Below are 18,735 nucleotides of genomic sequence, written 5' to 3' on the forward strand. Positions count from 1 at the left end.
CGGCAACACAATTCGTGCTGGAGGAGCTGCTGCCGAGACAGCTGCAGGGGCAAAGCATTTAAAGTACTCTAATTTAAAAGCCTCTTACAGCTTTTTGCCCTTTGCTGTCGAAGCAGCAGGTTCCTGGGGAACAGAGGCTTTATGCTTCATCAGAGAGCTTGGCAAGCGCCTGAAGGAAAAAGGTGCTGATGCTCGCTCTTGGTCGTTCCTGGTTCAGCGCATTTCGTTGGCGATACAGCGCGGTAATGCGGCTGGCTTGTTGGGCACTTTCGAGCCAGGAACGATACGAGGCGGCATCTTTGACTAGTTAGACTAAGTTTGAGGCGAATACTTTGAATTTGTAAAATTTTATCTTTTAGTTCAGTTTTCATAATTTTATTTACAATTAGGTTAGGCCTCATTAGTTAATAATAATAATAATAATAAATCATTTATTTCGGATTGATCCATATTTTGTTAGTAACAATGAACTTAAAAATTATGTTAGTAATGGTATTAAATTAAATTAAATTAAAATGAAATATAATATAAATAAATGTTAATTTATATTATAACCTTGAATAAATGATTACAACTAAAAAGTATAATTTCTTCGCAAACAGATAACTTTTTAAAATTTAAATTTTACCTTTTTACTTTTTACAAATGCGAAAGTTATCCAAGATTTTTTTGTAACAGATATACATACTTATAGCTTGATGCGGTATCTAATCTATTTTAAATTACCTTAAGTGTGGCCAGATTCAAATGGAAACTTCCAAAGATATATGGAAACTTCCGTAAACGCTTTAAATTTAAATTGCTTCAGTTTTGTGTCTAAACTCTTGAGTTCAGTTTAACCAATAAGACATGAAAGCAAATGAAATTTGGATACACCTACCATTTGGTATTATTCTCTGTTATAAACCGTATTATAAACAATTATATAATACCGCATATTAAAAAATATAAAAGATAGGTAGTTATTATTAGAGTTGGAGTTTCGTATCGGAGAGCTCTTATACAGGGTGTTGCAAAAAGGGTATACTAAGCCGAAAGTGCAGCATGTTATATCTAAGCCCGAAACTGAAATAAGAATTTGAAAATTCGCGAAAAAAATAATTCATTTTCCATAGAAACTTTGTTGGTCTCGTGAATTTTTACTATGGAAAAATTTTTTTTTTTTCGCGAATTTCCAAATTCTGATTTCAGTTTTGGGCTTAGATATAACATGCTGCACATGTAGGATTCGGCTTAGTATACCAATTTTGCAACACCCTGTATTTTCTTACGAGCGCCCTCTAGAGCAAAACGGTGAAACTTACACAAATAGGTCTGTAGAAATTCACTAGCTAACTACTACGCGCCGCCGTAGCATGATGTCGTAGCGCCCGTAGCAATATTACGACGCAGCGCCGTAGCAATATTGTCGTAGTAGTAGTATAAAAAACCGGCCAAGTGCGAGTCGGGCTCGCGCACAAAGGGTTCCGTAGCAGCAAAATTACAGTTAAATCAACCTATCTCAAAAACTATAAGAGATACTTTGATCAAACCAAAAATCGTTGAAAGAGTTAATTAGCATGCATCACCTCTATTTTTTTTAGAATTTTATACCCCGTAGTTATAAAAATAGAGGGGGGGGGACATACTTTTTACGACTTTGAGAGCTGATATCTCAAAAACCGTTCACTTTAAGAAAAATGATTTTTAGAAAACTTTATATCATTTTAAAAGACCTTTCCATTGATACCCCACACGGGTATGTACATCGAAAAAAAAAATTTCATCCCTCAGTTACATGTATGGGGGGCCCCACCCCCAATTCTTTTTTTTACTATTTAGTGTCATATTTTTGTAGCGGTTCATACAACACATATTCCCATTAAATTTCATCACTGTAGTACTTATAGTTTCCGAGTAAATCGGCTGTGACAGACGGACAGACGGACAGACGGACAGACGGACATGACGAAACTATAAGGGTTCCGTTTTTGCCATTTTGGCTACGGAACCCTAAAAACGAGTATTATTATAAAGAACACAAGTTAGGTTGACACGGCAACATAAACACAGTAACAGTGGTGGTATCTACGTAGGTTACATTATTATGACGAGATGATAGTTCAACCAATCACTAGTGATGAAAGCTTTCATTAGAGTAATATATGTAATCTACCTTCTGTATGTAAGAATCTAATTTACCTGTAAGTTAATTTAAATGCTAATGTACCTTATTTAATTAATAATAATCGCCGTTTATCTTTGAACAGCTTTAAGGGTAATTCTACCGTACGGATTAAAAAAATAAATAAAAACAAAATCAACTTTTACGCATATTGAAGTAGATTTTTAACTTTTACATAATGATGGGAACATTAAATAAAAAAATCAGAGATATAGTAGAATTATTTTAGGAAAAAAAATGAACTTTTTGTTTTATTAAATAGACACGAGTGACTATGAAGTCGACATGGGTGATATAATCCATATTTTTTATCATAAAATAATCATTTAAGGTTCTCAACTTTATTCTATAATATTATTCTCATTACATATAAACCATAATATGTTTTTGTCTATTGAAATTATATTTTGAAAAAAGTTTAAAAATATATATTAAAAATTTCGACAAAAGTGTCTTCACAAATGTCGAAATTTTTGATGGTGGAAATTTAGGTTTTATTAGGTGACCACAAAATAAATATGAATCAAGGTCATCGGAATCATATTAAATGAAAATAATACATTATTTGGGACTATTATTCCAAATATTTTATTTTTATTTAGATCAATAATCTCAGAATCGCTTTTTTCATCCTTGTCTTTTCCTTAGCACATTTTGTAATAAGTTTGATTTGATTATCGTAAACCTTTAATGGTCTAAAATAATCTGCATTAATCCTGGTGCCTTCTTTTTTTTAAAAACTTTATTTTTTTAAAGTATTTTTCATAATTACTGTATTGTTTTTGTCAAATTTCTTATTCTAGCATTAATTTACTCATTTTTAATATTTATTACTTAAACCGTGTATTTCTTGTGCTTTAACTTCGTCTTTACCCCTATTTTGGTAAAAACCCTAAACCTAGGTAAAAAGATCGGTACATTATATAGTATAATTAACAGAAATTTCACAACACACTACAAGCTACAGTCACTTGTGTCGATCAAATAAAATCACAAGTGTCGACAAGACATATAATAACGCCTGCATCGCATGTTTGATACATCTGTTAACTTTTTTGACATATTTATCTCGGTAAACAATTATATTAGTGAATGCAATAAGCAATAGAAAAAAAATACACAGTTAATAGATATTTGACCAAAGTCCTAGAAGCATCTGTCACCTCGTGTCGAACAAAATCACAATTGTCGAACAATTTTTCATCACGCGTGACATCGACATTAGTGAGAACATCGACAAAATACGCCATATCAGCTTCAATATGATGTTAAACTTGTGCATGTTTTAAAAATGTGCTAAGTACTCTCATACTCACTAAGTCAAGTAACAAAAATTGTAATTGAATGATTCATTTATTTTTTATAGCCTCCTCATTTGTGACAGGGCAACTTTGACACAGGTGTAGAACGTATATTGAATTTTGAATTACAAAAAAACTATTCATTCCCCACGAAAATTTTAGACTTGGCAATGACAGGTGTGGTTTAGAGTTGCCATTAATAAAAAAATATGTTCACAGAGTAAAATATTTACCTTCATAAAATCATGATTTATGAACGTCGACATTTGTGACTATTTTTTTATAACGGTTGTAGAATGGTCTGTATTTTTTTAATTAATTGTTGGAAAAATATAATATTTAACTATGAATAAGTAAAAGTATTGTAATTTATTTTATTATGTGAAATATAATCCTATCTCTACACAATATTTTTTTATAGCTGCTCAAACCGTGCTACCACGCTCGCGAACAATCGACACGACGTGACAAATCACATAGTGTCGATATGGTTTTTTCAATAAATAATGAAAATTTTCATTATATTTTATGGAGAACACATAGAACACGATCCCGGCTTGATTGTGATAGTACATTATTAACGTCTAGGTATTATATTTTAAGAGTTATTTCACGCGAACATAAAAATCGATGTTTGGTAGAATGACCCTTAAAGGAATTGGTGGTTAAGTGTTCATGGCACCGGCTACTGTCGATTTTTTCAAGAACAATAAGTTATTCAAGGTGGTGATGGCTAAATTGAAATAAATTTAGCCCGGGACGTGTCCTGGTAGCCAATGTAAGCGTGAGACGAATGCCGCGGGCGGATTGCCTCAAGAGTGAACACTACTCAGCAAAACAATAATTAATTGTATTCTTTATGTAACACCTTTTTCTGCGGGCATTTCGTCGCCTTAAAAGGAAAAAAATTCCGAATAATATTTTATTAAATTATTATTTATGCAAAAATCCGAATGCGATTCATAAAATATGCAGCAGCATAGTTCTTATGTTTTCCGATGTAAAGACATGTAGCTGAAAGCAATTTACAGACGGACAGACGAATACAGGACGAATCTATAAAAGAGATTAGTTTTTTTCTGTTTGGCAACTGTACCCTAAAATCTGTTCATAAAGTTTTGCAGGCATTTAAAATGTGTTGTGGATATTATAAAAGATATACATAAACAATTAAGAAAAGAGCAACGGTTTCTAGAGTACCTCAAAGAAGCAAGTCTCATTACATTACATCTTAATAGAAACTTTGTAAATTGTACGCGAAGTGTTTTGTTTGTTGCAAAATGTGAAATAATATTACCTACTGTACCTCAGAGGTGATAGCAGATATATATAATTATTACTGAAATTTAAATATAGCTGAGTGAATAGAAAGGTACCCCAAAATTTCGAGGAAGTACTTAATTAATGTATATATAATTGTGTGGCATTTATATCTTTCGTACAACAAAAGTTGTTCAGAATGACCACTAAAGCCCGTTTTCGTAAAACATTTTCTAATACTTTGTTCGAGTAGAGCCCTAAATTACCCTTAAAGATTCCAGAAAACGGTACGACAACCGAGAAACCTACTTCAAATTAGGGCGGATTCGGCCAACGTCGAGTAACTTTTTACTCACGAGTAAAGTACCAGTTACTCGCGAGTAAGCAGATTTTGCATTCTACCAAACCTGAAACCAAGATAACTAGCTTATCCCAAGAATAAAATGTTATACCGCCAAAATTGACCGTGTAACGAGCTTATCCGAGAGTAATTTTGTAATGGCGGCAGCACATCAGCTGATTAGAAAACCGTCATAATGACATATAAACACATCTGTCAAAACATAAACAAAAGTACGTTAAAAGGCAAAGTCTCAGAATAACAACAGCGAATAAAATATTAAAACATACTTAAACAATTTCTTACTTTTATAATCCATTCAAACTAAGTTGGCATGTCATTTCTATTGCATGCTTTGAAACGCAGCTATTTTTATTTTAGTTGCATTACAGTTTCGTTCCTCGTTCATTCAATTTAATCATGGTATAACTTGGTAGAATGCAAATGTACTTATCCTAGATATTTACTCGCGTATACATTTTATTCCGGTATAGTTATTCTCGTGTAACGTGATGTTTGGACGAATTCACCCTTATTAATGGCATAAAGTTTCAAATAAGGTGGCTATATTGTAACCACTACCGGGAAAAGGGTAAATTTATCGAAACGCTCGTGTTTTATTGGAACTTATTTAATTAAAGCCACATCTGCTCCATGTCTCTTCTAATACGAAGTAGGTTACTGTGGGAATGACAGATTCAAAATATAACCCCCAAAGACCGCATTTTAAGTTTAGAGGAGATTTTTTAACCGACTTCAAAAAAAGGAGGAGGTTCTCAATTCGTCGGGATCTTTTTTTTTTTTTTTATATTTTTTTTTATGTATGTTCACCGATTACTCCGCCGTTTATGAACCGATTTTGAAAATTCTTTTTTTGTTGTATTGGGTTGAGCTTCCAGGTGGTCCCATTTTTTTTTCAGAATTTTATCTCACCCCCAAGGGTGGGTAAAGGGGTAAAAACAGGGTATGAATTTCAATTTTGGGCACATATTAACCGATTCTAATGAAATTAAGAACGTAAAAGTTCTTATAACAAAAAAATATGATGGTGACCTTGAGCTGATCTGATGATGGAAACGGAAGGCAGTCAGGGGAACTCCTCAACGGTATATAGCAACTACTTCGTGTTTAGGCTTGAATGATTCGTATTGATTAGTAGGACATTTTGGTATCATTTGCACCTTACTTTTGATTGAAAATTATTACAAATAAACTAAAAACTATTAAATAAAATAATAATTAAAAAAATTAAAAAACCGACTTCAAAAAACCACTAAAATGTAAGAAATAATTTAAGGTTTACACAAATTCTACTCGTATGAGACAGTACAAATATACCTAAGCAGGAACTGTTCTTTTTTGAAGTTGGTGCCATATTTCTTCAGATTACTTTGTCACCGCACCAACATAAAAAAAGAACAGTTCCTGCTTAGGTATATTTGTACTGTCTCATACGAGTAGAATTTGTGTAAACCTTAAATTATTTCTTACATTTTAGTGGTTTTTTGAAGTCGGTTTTTTAATTTTAAATGAAACACATTTAATTTTGTAGTTCTAGTACCCGAATAGGCTACTTGACTTATGTTAAATTTGGCGCCATAAATGAGTTTTTTTCTGTAGTATTTGTATCGATTTCACGAAATAAATGTCTAAGATGGTTGCATAAATTGAATTACAAAACCAAAAAAACACATAAACAAAAATGAATGCTATCCGCGATTACGACAAGGATATGATATCAGAAAGGTTGAAAATAAGTCATTAGTTAAATGTCAAATGGTTTTTTTTATACCCGTGTGACGTCTCATAAGTGATAATTTATAAACAAATATGGCTGACACCGTTTTCGCCTATTTATGAAAAGTTTTGTTAAGGTTTTGAGATTGACCTTGCAATCCAAAAAATATATATTGTATTTTTTTTGGTCTTATAGAGCAATTATTAATCATATTATATTAGACCAACTTTAAAAAAGAGTCAAGTAGCCTATTCATAGAACAAAATGTCATTTTACTTGATTTAAATGCGGGTTCCTAAATTGAACGATTACAATTCCATTTATTTAACACTGAAACATTATTATTCCTATTCCCTTTATGTAAAGTACGAATTTAAAATCAATTGAAGACTTTTGAGTTAATTAATTAAATATTTGTCTTTGCTAAAACGTTTTAAACATTTGAAGTCACTTGAGAAACCCTTTTAAAGTTAGTCTAATTGTTTTTTAATTGAACCCAGGGAACAGTGCTGCTACCCTGTAGGATAAATGTTTGTAAACAGGGTGTCAGGAAAATTATACTGTAGGTTTCAAAATTTCGGCTTTGTGTAGCTACTTAAGTAGCTGACTATTATACCTACCTAGTTATTTGTCTCAAAATATAATTTTCTTTCGTTTTCTGGCAGTCTGATACACTTAAATATGACTTATTGTTCTATCTTTATTTATTTCACTCTCAGCTCGCTGTTATTGAGTGCGACAGTGCGGAAGGACGATTTTCTGGATCATTCGTTCACTTGGAGCCGTCTGCCTCCGGTTATGACACTCCAAACTGAAATTGTAGTTTTAGGAAATACTAACGGTTCCCGCGAGCTTCGCTTCGCCTTAAAAAGTTTTCCCGCGGGAATTCCGGGATAAAAAGTAGCCTATGTTCTTTCTCAGGGTCTAGACCATCTGTATGATAAATTTCATTCAAATCCGTTACCCGTAAGTGCATATAGTTTAGAGAGTGATAAATATGAGATCTGAAGGAAAGTGTGAGAGAGGAAGACCAAAAAGACTTGACTGGATTGCGTGGAAGAAAATATATCCGAGTGTGAAGTGAAGTCAGAGGATAGAGTAAAATGGAGTGACATGACGAAAAAAGGCGATGGCTGGGAAGAGGAAAAATCTTTGTACTGTTTGCCACGTAATATCTTCTTCGTTCCTTTCTTTCTGTCTTATAACTTTCTAATTAGGTTTAGGTTTTTTTTAGGAAATACAGACTTATCTTCTTACGCTCGTTTTAACAGTTACCTTCAAATAGGAGAAGAGTAAAATTCGCGTATACGGTTTATAAATTATGTCGAATGGAAGTTTAAAAAAACATTAAAGACTGCAATGTGTAGCCACACTTACTGTATAAAATATGCTTTTAATAATTTAGGTACTAGTTAGCAATTCAACTACTTCACATTTCCCCGAAATATGTAATGGTTTGTGCATCAAAAACTTCCACAAAGCTGCGACAAGACTTTGGAGCACACAAAACAAAAATATGAGCCCTTTGGGTGCCATTTTAACTTTAAACAAGAGTGTATAGTATTGTACGCAGCAGGAAATTTTACAATATAAATAATACTACCCCTTGTGTTACATAAAAAGGGTACATATTGTATTAAAAGCGTTGACATCCGAACACCAACTATGTAGGCACTGAATGCATTACTTAATTATTTCTAAAAAAACTTTTTTTAACGGACCCTTAAAACGTTGCGTACGTTAACTGCAAAATGACAGTTTGGGATTTCTTTGCATCTGTCTCTTATGGAGAAGAATATAATCTCGGAGAAAATCGGGAGGCATGAATAGGCTACTGAAATGTGTGGCTCTTGCTGTCAATCCATACACATGCAACACCACCGTAAATCACAATCACGTTACACGATCAGTTACACGTCGTTGTTGCAGTAACTTAATGCCTCACGCTGTCGCTGTCACGTCTACACAACATGCGGGATTAAGGGTGAGCGTCCACATATCAGTATGTACGATACTCGCATCGCTTTCGGTAAATTATTTGTTATTTATAATACCGAAAGCGATGCCAAACCAAATTCACACAAGTGCGTCCAACACCAAAGAAGTTTATTAAAATTAAAAAAAACTTTTTAATTTCGGCCAATGTGCCAATGACGTGGTACGTTCTTCATTAATGTACTTAGTTACTTACCAAATCCCTCATCCTGTTCCTGTTCCTGTGACCTGTTCTATTGATATCATAGTCGGATCTTAGCTACCAGCTAGTAGGTAAGTAGTTATAATATTTTATAATTCTTTTTTCGATTCATTTACAATGCATCACGAATAAGAGCGTACAGCTCATTTTATATCAGTAATATTGCTGTTTAAATAGTGGCCACTTCAACCAGATTAAACAGTGAGTATGTATTACATTTTCCATACCTCCACGATTGATTAAAAATAGCCCGAGCAAATATTGTTTACTTCAAAATGTTGTTGTTATGTGTAAAATTTGTAATCAACAAAATAATTGAAACTGAATCTTTGAAATTTTATAACTAGCATGGTGGTACGTATAAAATTGTGTAAATAAATACTTGCCTGATGTATTATTATTTTTGGTGTATAAATAATGAGTACTCTCACTTTCTCTATCAATTTATCCACATTAGTTAGATAATTTATAGATGCAATGAAAAAGTACCAGTCAGGTAATAGCAACTTACCTTGTCGGTGGAACTTTTTCATTGCTCACGAGTGTATTAATAGCCTAGACTTATGCTAATGTGGCGCTCAAAGCGTCTTTTCCACAAGGTGTAGCTATTCTGTGTAGATAAACTCCAGTTTTAGGTCAAACCACCGCTTAACCCGCGGCGCCCACGCCACAGCAACTCGTATAAAGAAGTGAATATAGGGCCGGGGGGACACGGTAAACGTTACACTTTGCTAGTACTCGTATCGTGCTATATTTGTACGTCTTAACATATTACTTAAAAGAGTTTGGCTCTGAATCATATCAGTGATGATACTTTTATTTCTGTACTTAAGTAAAAAAGTTACTAGGTACCTAAGATAAGAAAGATTATGATGAATCTTTGGCAAACCTTAGTCTAGTTCTAATGTTGAATCTCTATCTCTGATACATGGTACTTACTCTGAAAACCGGCCAAGTGCGAGTCGGGCTCGCGCACAAAGGGTTCCGTAGCAGCAAATAGTTAAATCAACCTATCTCAAAAACTATAAGAGATACTTTGATCAAACCAAAAATCGTTGAAAGAGTTAATTAGCATGCATCACCTCTATTTTTTTTAGAATTTTATACCCCGTAGTTATAAAAATAGAGGGGGGGGGACATACTTTTTACGACTTTGAGAGCTGATATCTCAAAAACCGTTCACTTTAAGAAAAATGTTTTTTAGAAAACTTTATATCATTTTAAAAGACCTTTCCATTGATACCCCACACGGGTATGTACATCGAAAAAAAAAAATTCATCCCTCAGTTACATGTATGGGGGGCCCCACCCCCAATTCTTTTTTTTACTATTTAGTGTCATATTTTTGTAGCGGTTCATACAACACATATTCCTATCAAATTTCATCACTGTAGTACTTATAGTTTCCGAGTAAATCGGCCGTGGCAGACGGACAGACGGACAGACGGACAGACGGACATGACGAAACTATAAGGGTTCCTTTTTTGCCATTTTGGCTACGGAACCCTAAAAATGAGACCTTGGTCAGCCCAGGCGACTGTTGTTCCTCTATACGGATGCTACAGGATGTTCGGTAAGATTCCCGCTGAGCCACCGCATCCTTATCGCAGCTTTTAATTAAACCAACGCCTCCGGATATTTTCATCTTCCCCTACTTAGGTACTAATAAAATTGTAACAGGAAAAAAAACTATAATATTTGAAATACCTACTTTCTACATTCAATGCAATACTAGTGGAATCATGGAAAATCGAGTAGAAATACTCCTCTCTCCGGCCTCAAATATAATAAATATCCGTCAAAATATGGTCTATTTTTTTTACAGAAGTCTACCCTTGCATTTTCCACCTAATATGTTTAAAAACAACTGTTTTTGTCCAAATAACTGATTAGGTAGGTCCCAATACTAGCGTGCCCGAAAACCTCACCAGAAATACAAGTTCATGTTTCTACATAACTTGCCTGAGGCATCCAGCATTCGAGACTTACTAACCGCCAAGTAGTTTATACTCTTCCCTTCGTCCCATAAGAATTTTCGAATAAAAGTATAGCCTTTCTCCAAAAAATAACACACTTATTTGTCGCGCCCACTCCCATTGTAACGGCGATGTGTGTTATTATATTGTGTCTGTTCCATTACAGGACCATGGGATCACTGATCTTTATGTAGGTATCATTTATGTAGGTGTAAAACAAAAACAAACTATCTTTCTTATATAAATCATATTAATGTAACGGTTTAGTCCACTTAAAAAGTTTCCGCAACTAAAAACCTAGTGACACTGAAGTGGTCATTTAGTTAAGCTTGAGTAAACAGAAGCGCGTCTATAAAGCCATCTTAGTTAACTCTAATAACTTTAATTAAGTTTAAGAAGACAAAGCCTTCAGTCCCCCATAATTGCTTTCTGAGAGTTAACACAGTAAAGATCTAAGTTGCTACTGACGCTATTACTACGACATTAAACCTACGTTTTTAACGCTCTTCCTCTGCACGTGCTTTCAGTCATTTCCGAGAGTATGTCCTCAATAGGTGTACTATTTATATAGGGTGATATTTTACCAGTGAACTTTTCAAACACAGGTACCTTACCCATTGAGCAACTATGTTTATATACATACTTTCAATGAAATCAGAAAAAAACCTATTCAGAGCATTGAGATACATAATAATATAATGTATGTACTACCATTCAGAGTTGGTCCCGCAATGAAAGTTGCATATAAATGCACAGTAGGTATGTCGGCCTGTCGGGTGCTTTGATCTCTTTTACTGATAAAACTTCACCTGTATATTTTATGTATGTACATATTAGGTCCTTACATATGAAATTGGCGTTTTGTCGTACTGGCCACTTTGATCTCAAATATTACCTTTATGGTTAGGAATTCCAAATTCAAATTCATACAGCTATTTACTCATGCATTTGTGTTTCAAACCCCCTAATTCATTTGTTTTTTCTTCTTTTGTTTTTTCTTTGTGTCACTCTGTTTACAAAATGGAAAACTTGAAATATCGCGTTATTTACGAGTATGAGTTCCACCGTGGCACCAGTGCTGCAGAAACGGCTCGAAGGATTAATGATGTGTATGGTGACGGTGTCGCAAAAGAAAACACAGTGCGTTTTTGGTTCCAACGTTTTCGTTCTGGAAATTTCGACCTGCAGAACAAGCCTCGTGGACGGCCGGAGACCAAAGTTGATAATGAAGAATTGAAGGCTATTGTGGAAGCAGATCCATCGCAAACCACGTCCGAGTTAGCTGCAGGCTCCGGTGTTAGTGATAAAACTATTCTAATCCACTTGAAGCAAATTGGGAAGGTGAAAAAGCTTGAAAGGTGGGTACCTCATGAATTGAGTGAAGCAAACCGACAAACGCGCGTCGACTGCTGCGTTACGTTACTCAACCGGCACAATAATGAAGGAATTTTAAATCGAATCATTACCTGTGATGAAAAGTGGATCCTCTACGATAATCGGAAGCGCTCATCGCAATGGCTGAACCCTGGCGAACCAGCCAAATCCTGCCCTAAGCGAAAATTGACTAAAAAAAAGTTGCTTGTAAGTGTTTGGTGGACTAGTGCCGGTGTCGTTCACTACAGCTTTCTTAAATCTGGCCAGACGATTACGGCAGATATCTATTGTCAGCAACTGCAAACCATGATGGAAAAGCTAGCTGCTAAACAACCGAGGCTGGTCAATCGCTCTAGGCCACTGCTGCTTCAGGACAACGCTAGACCACACACTGCACAACAGACGGCTACCAAATTAGAGGAGCTTTAATTAGAATGTCTTAGACATCCACCGTACTCTCCGGACCTTGCTCCAACAGATTACCATTTATTTCGCAATTTGGATAACTACTTGCAAGGAAAAAAATTCAACTCCGATGGGGCAGTCCAAACCGCCTTCAAAGATTTTATTGATTCCCGCCCGAATGGTTTTTTTAGTAAGGGGATCAATGAACTACCTATGAGATGGCAAAAGTGCATACATAGCAATGGTACATACTTTGATTAATTTAATATAAATTTCATTTAAAAAAAAACGACTTTTATGTTCCTCCTATAGAAAACGCCAATTTCATATGTAAGGACCTAATATTTTAGAAGAGTCAACGAGAGGCAACTCGCGATATAATGTAGCTGATAAGTGTCTAGATAATTTTAGTAATTTTATCAGACTATTGGGGCCTTACCACAAAAACTTAGACAGTGTTTAGCGTTGTCACATGCCTACAAAATCTGTTAAATTTAGTTTTAAACACTTGTTAAACAGTGTTTAAAGCTTTTTGTGGTAGTGCTGTTTGAAGTAAATCGGGATAGCATGTTTCTCCAACCTGCCTGCCAAGTGTGGAGATTACGCCAACGACCCTCCAATCGTGCAGAATTCCATGTCGTACAGTAAATTAAATATAACGGGTTATGGTTAGTTAGCGAAGTTGTGATACAACTACTGTAGCTTCTATTCTATTCTATTCTCTGTGGGGGTGTCAGTACCTGCACCTGGCTCTCTCGAATGGAACCTTTGTGCATATCCCCAAGGTCTAAACTGCCTTCCCAAGCTTGGAACATTTCCCACCACGCTGCTCCACTGCGGGTTGGTGGGTTCACATATCTAGATGTGCTAAATCTAGATATGAAGGTTTCCTCACGATGTTTTCTTTCACCGTAAGAGCGATGGTATACATTGTACTTAAATTTAGAAAAGAACTCATTGGTACACGCCGGGATTCGAACCTGCATCTCTGGCGTCAGAATCAGGCGCTTACCCGACTGAGCTACCCCCGCTCTTCTACTGTAGCTTTACAAGTTTATAATTTTATTAAATGGCCGCGTTCTATTTCGCTTTTATTTATCCAAAATTGCTAGTGAAAACCTGCAAGTAATGCGAGAGCAGAGTGTTTTATTTCAACTACGAAATCAAATATAACATTACATTATGTATTCACATTGATTTTATTTTTATACTGTTAGGTAGGTATTTCATTATTTTTTGTATAACCAGCAAATTACGACTTTGTAAGCTTTGATCTACATAGAATCTAGTCAAACAAAGAAATGTAAATTCTAGAGCAAGATTAGATAAGATGCAAATTGAAAACAATATTTTCTTAGCGACCGCGTATACAATGTCATGAATATCAAATATGAAAGAATCCTCTGGAATCCCCTTTGGTCACGGAGCCTGGCAAAAAATATGTTATTCTTTTATTACATTATTCCTTGACATGAAAATTGTTTCAATCAACATAAATTTCATATAAATACAAAAATCAAAGTGCACTCCTTACTGAAGGGCTAGCACGGGGAGCAATTATGACGTGACAAAAGTTCTCCGTCGCGCTAATTCCTGAGGCTGGGTGATGTAAGAGAGCGCCATGCAAAACTTTTGTCACGTCTTAATTGCACCCCGTGCTAGCCTCTGGTGAAGGTACGAAGAGTGATATACAGCAGGGTGTTGCAAAAAGGGTATGATAAGCCGCAACCTACATGTGCATGTTACATCTAAGCCCGAAAATGAAATCTAAATTTCAAAATTCGCTATAAAAAAAACATTCCCCACAGTAAGAAGTCACGTGACCAACAAAGTTTCTATGGAAAATGATATTTTCTCTATTCTATTCTGAGAGGGGGCGAAGTTCCTGTACGTGGCTCTCTCGAGTGGAACCTTTGTACCTACATATCCCCTTTACTTCAGCTCAGCCAGCCTAGCTCCCGAGTAAACTGGAGCAGCAAGCCTGGGTGTTGCAATAGCTGGGAATAGAGGGTGAATGATACACATTTTTTTTCGTATTTTGAATTTTTGATTGGCGATAGTATAAACTCTTTTGGTACATTGTTGGCCGTTTGTGGCTTGCTTCAGTTTTAAATAAGCTGTTTTCATCCCTTAGGTAACAATAGTTACTATTGTTATCTAATATAGTTGACCGTGGGTAGCTTGCTTTCCTAGCTTCAGAGATATTCCTTTCTATTGTTAAAACAATAACGGCTATTGTTAACGAAGATAATTTTACTGATTTATTTTCTCTCGAAAATAAAGGCAGATACTTATTATATACAGATAGTTTGTATACGTACGTACGTGATGATGGTTATAATCAATCATAATTATTATAATATTCAGTCACGAGTAACGCAAGGTAATTACAGTAATTCAGCTATTTACTGAATAATATGTGCACGGATGAACAATTCATTTATGTACATGATGTTTAAAATTTGGTATACTTAGTAAGCTGAAAGTTCAAAAGCGTAGGAGTTCATTCAGAACCACTTTTTTTATTGACATTCATACAATTGATACTTACTGATAAACTTATAAATTGAGGTAAACAATTAAATTAAATTACAGCTACTACTGCTACGCCGCACCGTAGCGGTCCTCGTAGCACAATTTCGTCGAAGCAAGTTCGTAGCTATAAAAGGTCATTGCGATCAGTTACTGCAATAATAAAATTGGTAAACTCTTTACTTTATCTACGAATAATACATATACTTACAGGGTGTTGCAAATGTGGTACAGTAAGCCTCAGGGGCTACGACTTTTGGAAATTCACGAAAACAAAAATATTAGAGTGCCCTCCGTCAACCAATCACCCCATTTCGGCTGACTGTATATTGTAAATAACGAAAAAAGGGATGCTCCCGAAAAAGCATCAGTTGACTGACTGGCCAGGGTGTGCCAGACGTGTACAAGGCGCTCCGCTCACTGCTAGAGTCGAGGCGGAGCCGAGGCGGCGTCAGGTAGCGTCGCGCGCGACGGTCTCGCCTACACCTCGCCTTAGGTACAGTTAATACGTCACTCAGAGAGCTTTTTTTCGTTTACTCCATGATCCACTGAAGGACATAGAGAGGGTCATGTCTTCTCAAGATACTTGTCATCATTGACACGCAATATGTATGTATGTATAGCCATTGCCGTTAAGTGCGGATCGTATAAAAACACACGCGGGCAACGAAAAAGTTCCACGTTCCACCTGCCATTGCCGTTACGTTTAATATGTCACTGAAACTTTTTACTTACTGTTTACTTGTGCCCCAAAGTACTTCCAACGGCTGCCGTAAAACGCATTTGTTCAAATTGCTTATTTACAATTTTTGCTAGGCTTGAAACATGAATATTTAATCTTCATTCCCCGAAAGCGTGACCGTAAAAAATATGTAATGAAGTATGGCCCTATAAAATGACGCAAACGGATTTTTTTCTTCGCTAATTTATGCGTTCATTATTTATTTTTCGCAGCCCTTTGACTGTAAACACGTCGTGTTATTTTGCATAGTCGTAAAGTACCGGCCTGACCTTTCTTGAGGGGATAAACTTTTTCTATCAGAAAAATATTTACATAGGTTAGTGTCATCGCTGTGCGTTTCTTTTCATAGCTGATCTAATCGATAGTTAGTTGCAAGCTGATAAGTTATGTTATTTTTCAGTTGCAATTGTATACTAAGAAATGAACCTCAAACGGAGGGCGTCGGTCAATTGACCTTTATTTGAATTTAATTCTAACTTGTGGTTAATATTAATCCTAATCCTAACTAATATTATAAATGCGAAAGTAACTGTGTCTGTCTGTCTGTCTGTCTGTCTGTCTGTCTGTCTGTTACTCTTTCACGCCAAAACTACTGAACGGATTTGAATGAAATTTGGTATACATGTGGTCTAGACCCTGAGAAAGAACATAGGCTACTTTTTATCCCGGAATTCCCACGGGAAAACTTTTTAAGGCGAAGCGAAGTTCGCGGGAACAGCTAGTACATTATAAATAGTTTACGAAAACATTAGTTATCCAAGTTATTTGATTTCTAGAACTACTATTACAAACTATGTATGCAAACCAAACCCCTTATTCTTTAGGAAACCATATTGTTACAAAATCATGCCAAAGCTGTGTTAATAAATGCTTACACTGAACTGACCCTAATTTTGTAAACTCTGCAGTAAAGTTCTGGGCAAGATTTGGTAAATGTAGTCTACCCTGCTACATTTATGAAGCTTAAATTATTATTAATAAAGCCTTACATTTTGCTGAGTAGTGTGTATTATGTGCCAGAATATTGAGCTCCACAACAGCTATTGTAAGCTGCTTGGGAACAGATTAATTTTTTTATGTGTATTTTGTTATGTGAAGCAATGCGGCGAATATAATTTTATATTTTAAATTTAAGCATTTACTTAGGTAAAATAAAATTTTGTATGATATTGATACGATACAAAATTATACCTACTTAGGTTTGAAAAGGCGAAAGTAACAGTTTTATTTTGCGATATTGGAAAATTGGGGTAAAATACTTTTGCTTCTCGCTACAAGTTTAGTGTAAACTTTTTTGGACACGTAAATTTATCTAAATCTGGATGTGGGATATGAATTTTATTTCCCTTACAATAAATTGTTACATTTTAGTAATAAAATACTTACTCAACTCTTTTTTCTTTTACTTTACCTGGCTGGAGCTTTTCTCAGCATAATACTTAACTACCCCACAACTCACGTGCCCGTTCAAAACCTTTTCAAAAGTCGAGTTATTTCTAGCGTAATAGATATTATATTATTTTTAAATTTCTTATCTTGTCTGGTGTCGTTATAGTCTGTGACTCCAGTCCAGCTGCCGCTACGCGGGTTCGTTGGTCGGCGTAGATAAACGTCATTATTTCGCGATTCGACATAAATACGGCGCAGTGATTGGTGGAACGCGCATTGAACGGGTTTATCGACGTCGATAACAGACCCGTGCCGCAGCCGCAGTGAATCTTTTACCACCTTTGATGTAAACTTGCTCTTTATCTGAGTACGCGTTATTCTCTATTCACACCTAATCCATTCTATTTTCCTTTTCATATAATGGACGCTTCTTAAGGATTTCATTTTAGGTATGCAATGGAAAAGATTAACTATCAAAATACGCTTCGTGAACTCGGGACCCCCGGTACAGCAGCCAGTCACTAACCACGGCGCCATCCGGTCGTCAATTTAAAACATTCAGACACGAATTAGCAATGAAATAAACCAGAGATGTATGTTCACAAAGCTTTATTACAAAATATTTTCTAGTAATTAATTTTGGCGTTTGAGCTCCTCTATTCTACGAACTGAAATTAATTGAATTAACAATTCGTAGCGTGAAATTCAGAAGAATTTACTTTCATAAAAATATACAATTATTACTTACTGTATTTCATTTAATTAAACGTAGTAAACTAATTAGTTCAGTTTTTAAAACTTCTGTTACTAAGAATTGTGCAATAAAGAATTAAATAATAATAATATCAGAAACAAATTATAACTACTCTCATGCATGCAATGAAAAAGTTTCAGTTACAATAGCACCAAATTTCTCCTAAACGGAAAATATACTAGCTTAATGACGCCGTCTGCCAATAATATAATCAAATAAAAAAAATGTGTTTAAATCAAGTAAGGTTCAAATTAATTAAATGTTTTTAAAAAAATCGGGCCATTTGGTGTAGGTATTTTGTAAGTGAAACTTTTGCATTGCTCGGAAGTGTAGGGATACTACACTGTATAATAACTAGCAGCTTTTCATGTAACATATATATGTCTGGTGCACCTATAGTCTTTGCGCAGCAGTGGACCCTGGCTGATGATGACCTCGTGCGCCTGCATGGGTCATGGGATAGCTCATTCACCGGTACATAAGAGCCGACGCCAGTACAAAACTTAGTTATTTTAACAAAAAATCTAATAAAAAGACACATTAAGGTCACTTTTATCGAACGC

This window comes from Plutella xylostella, chromosome 19 (assembly GCF_932276165.1).
Source record: "Plutella xylostella chromosome 19, ilPluXylo3.1, whole genome shotgun sequence".
In the NCBI taxonomy this organism is placed as follows: Eukaryota; Metazoa; Arthropoda; class Insecta; order Lepidoptera; family Plutellidae; genus Plutella; species Plutella xylostella.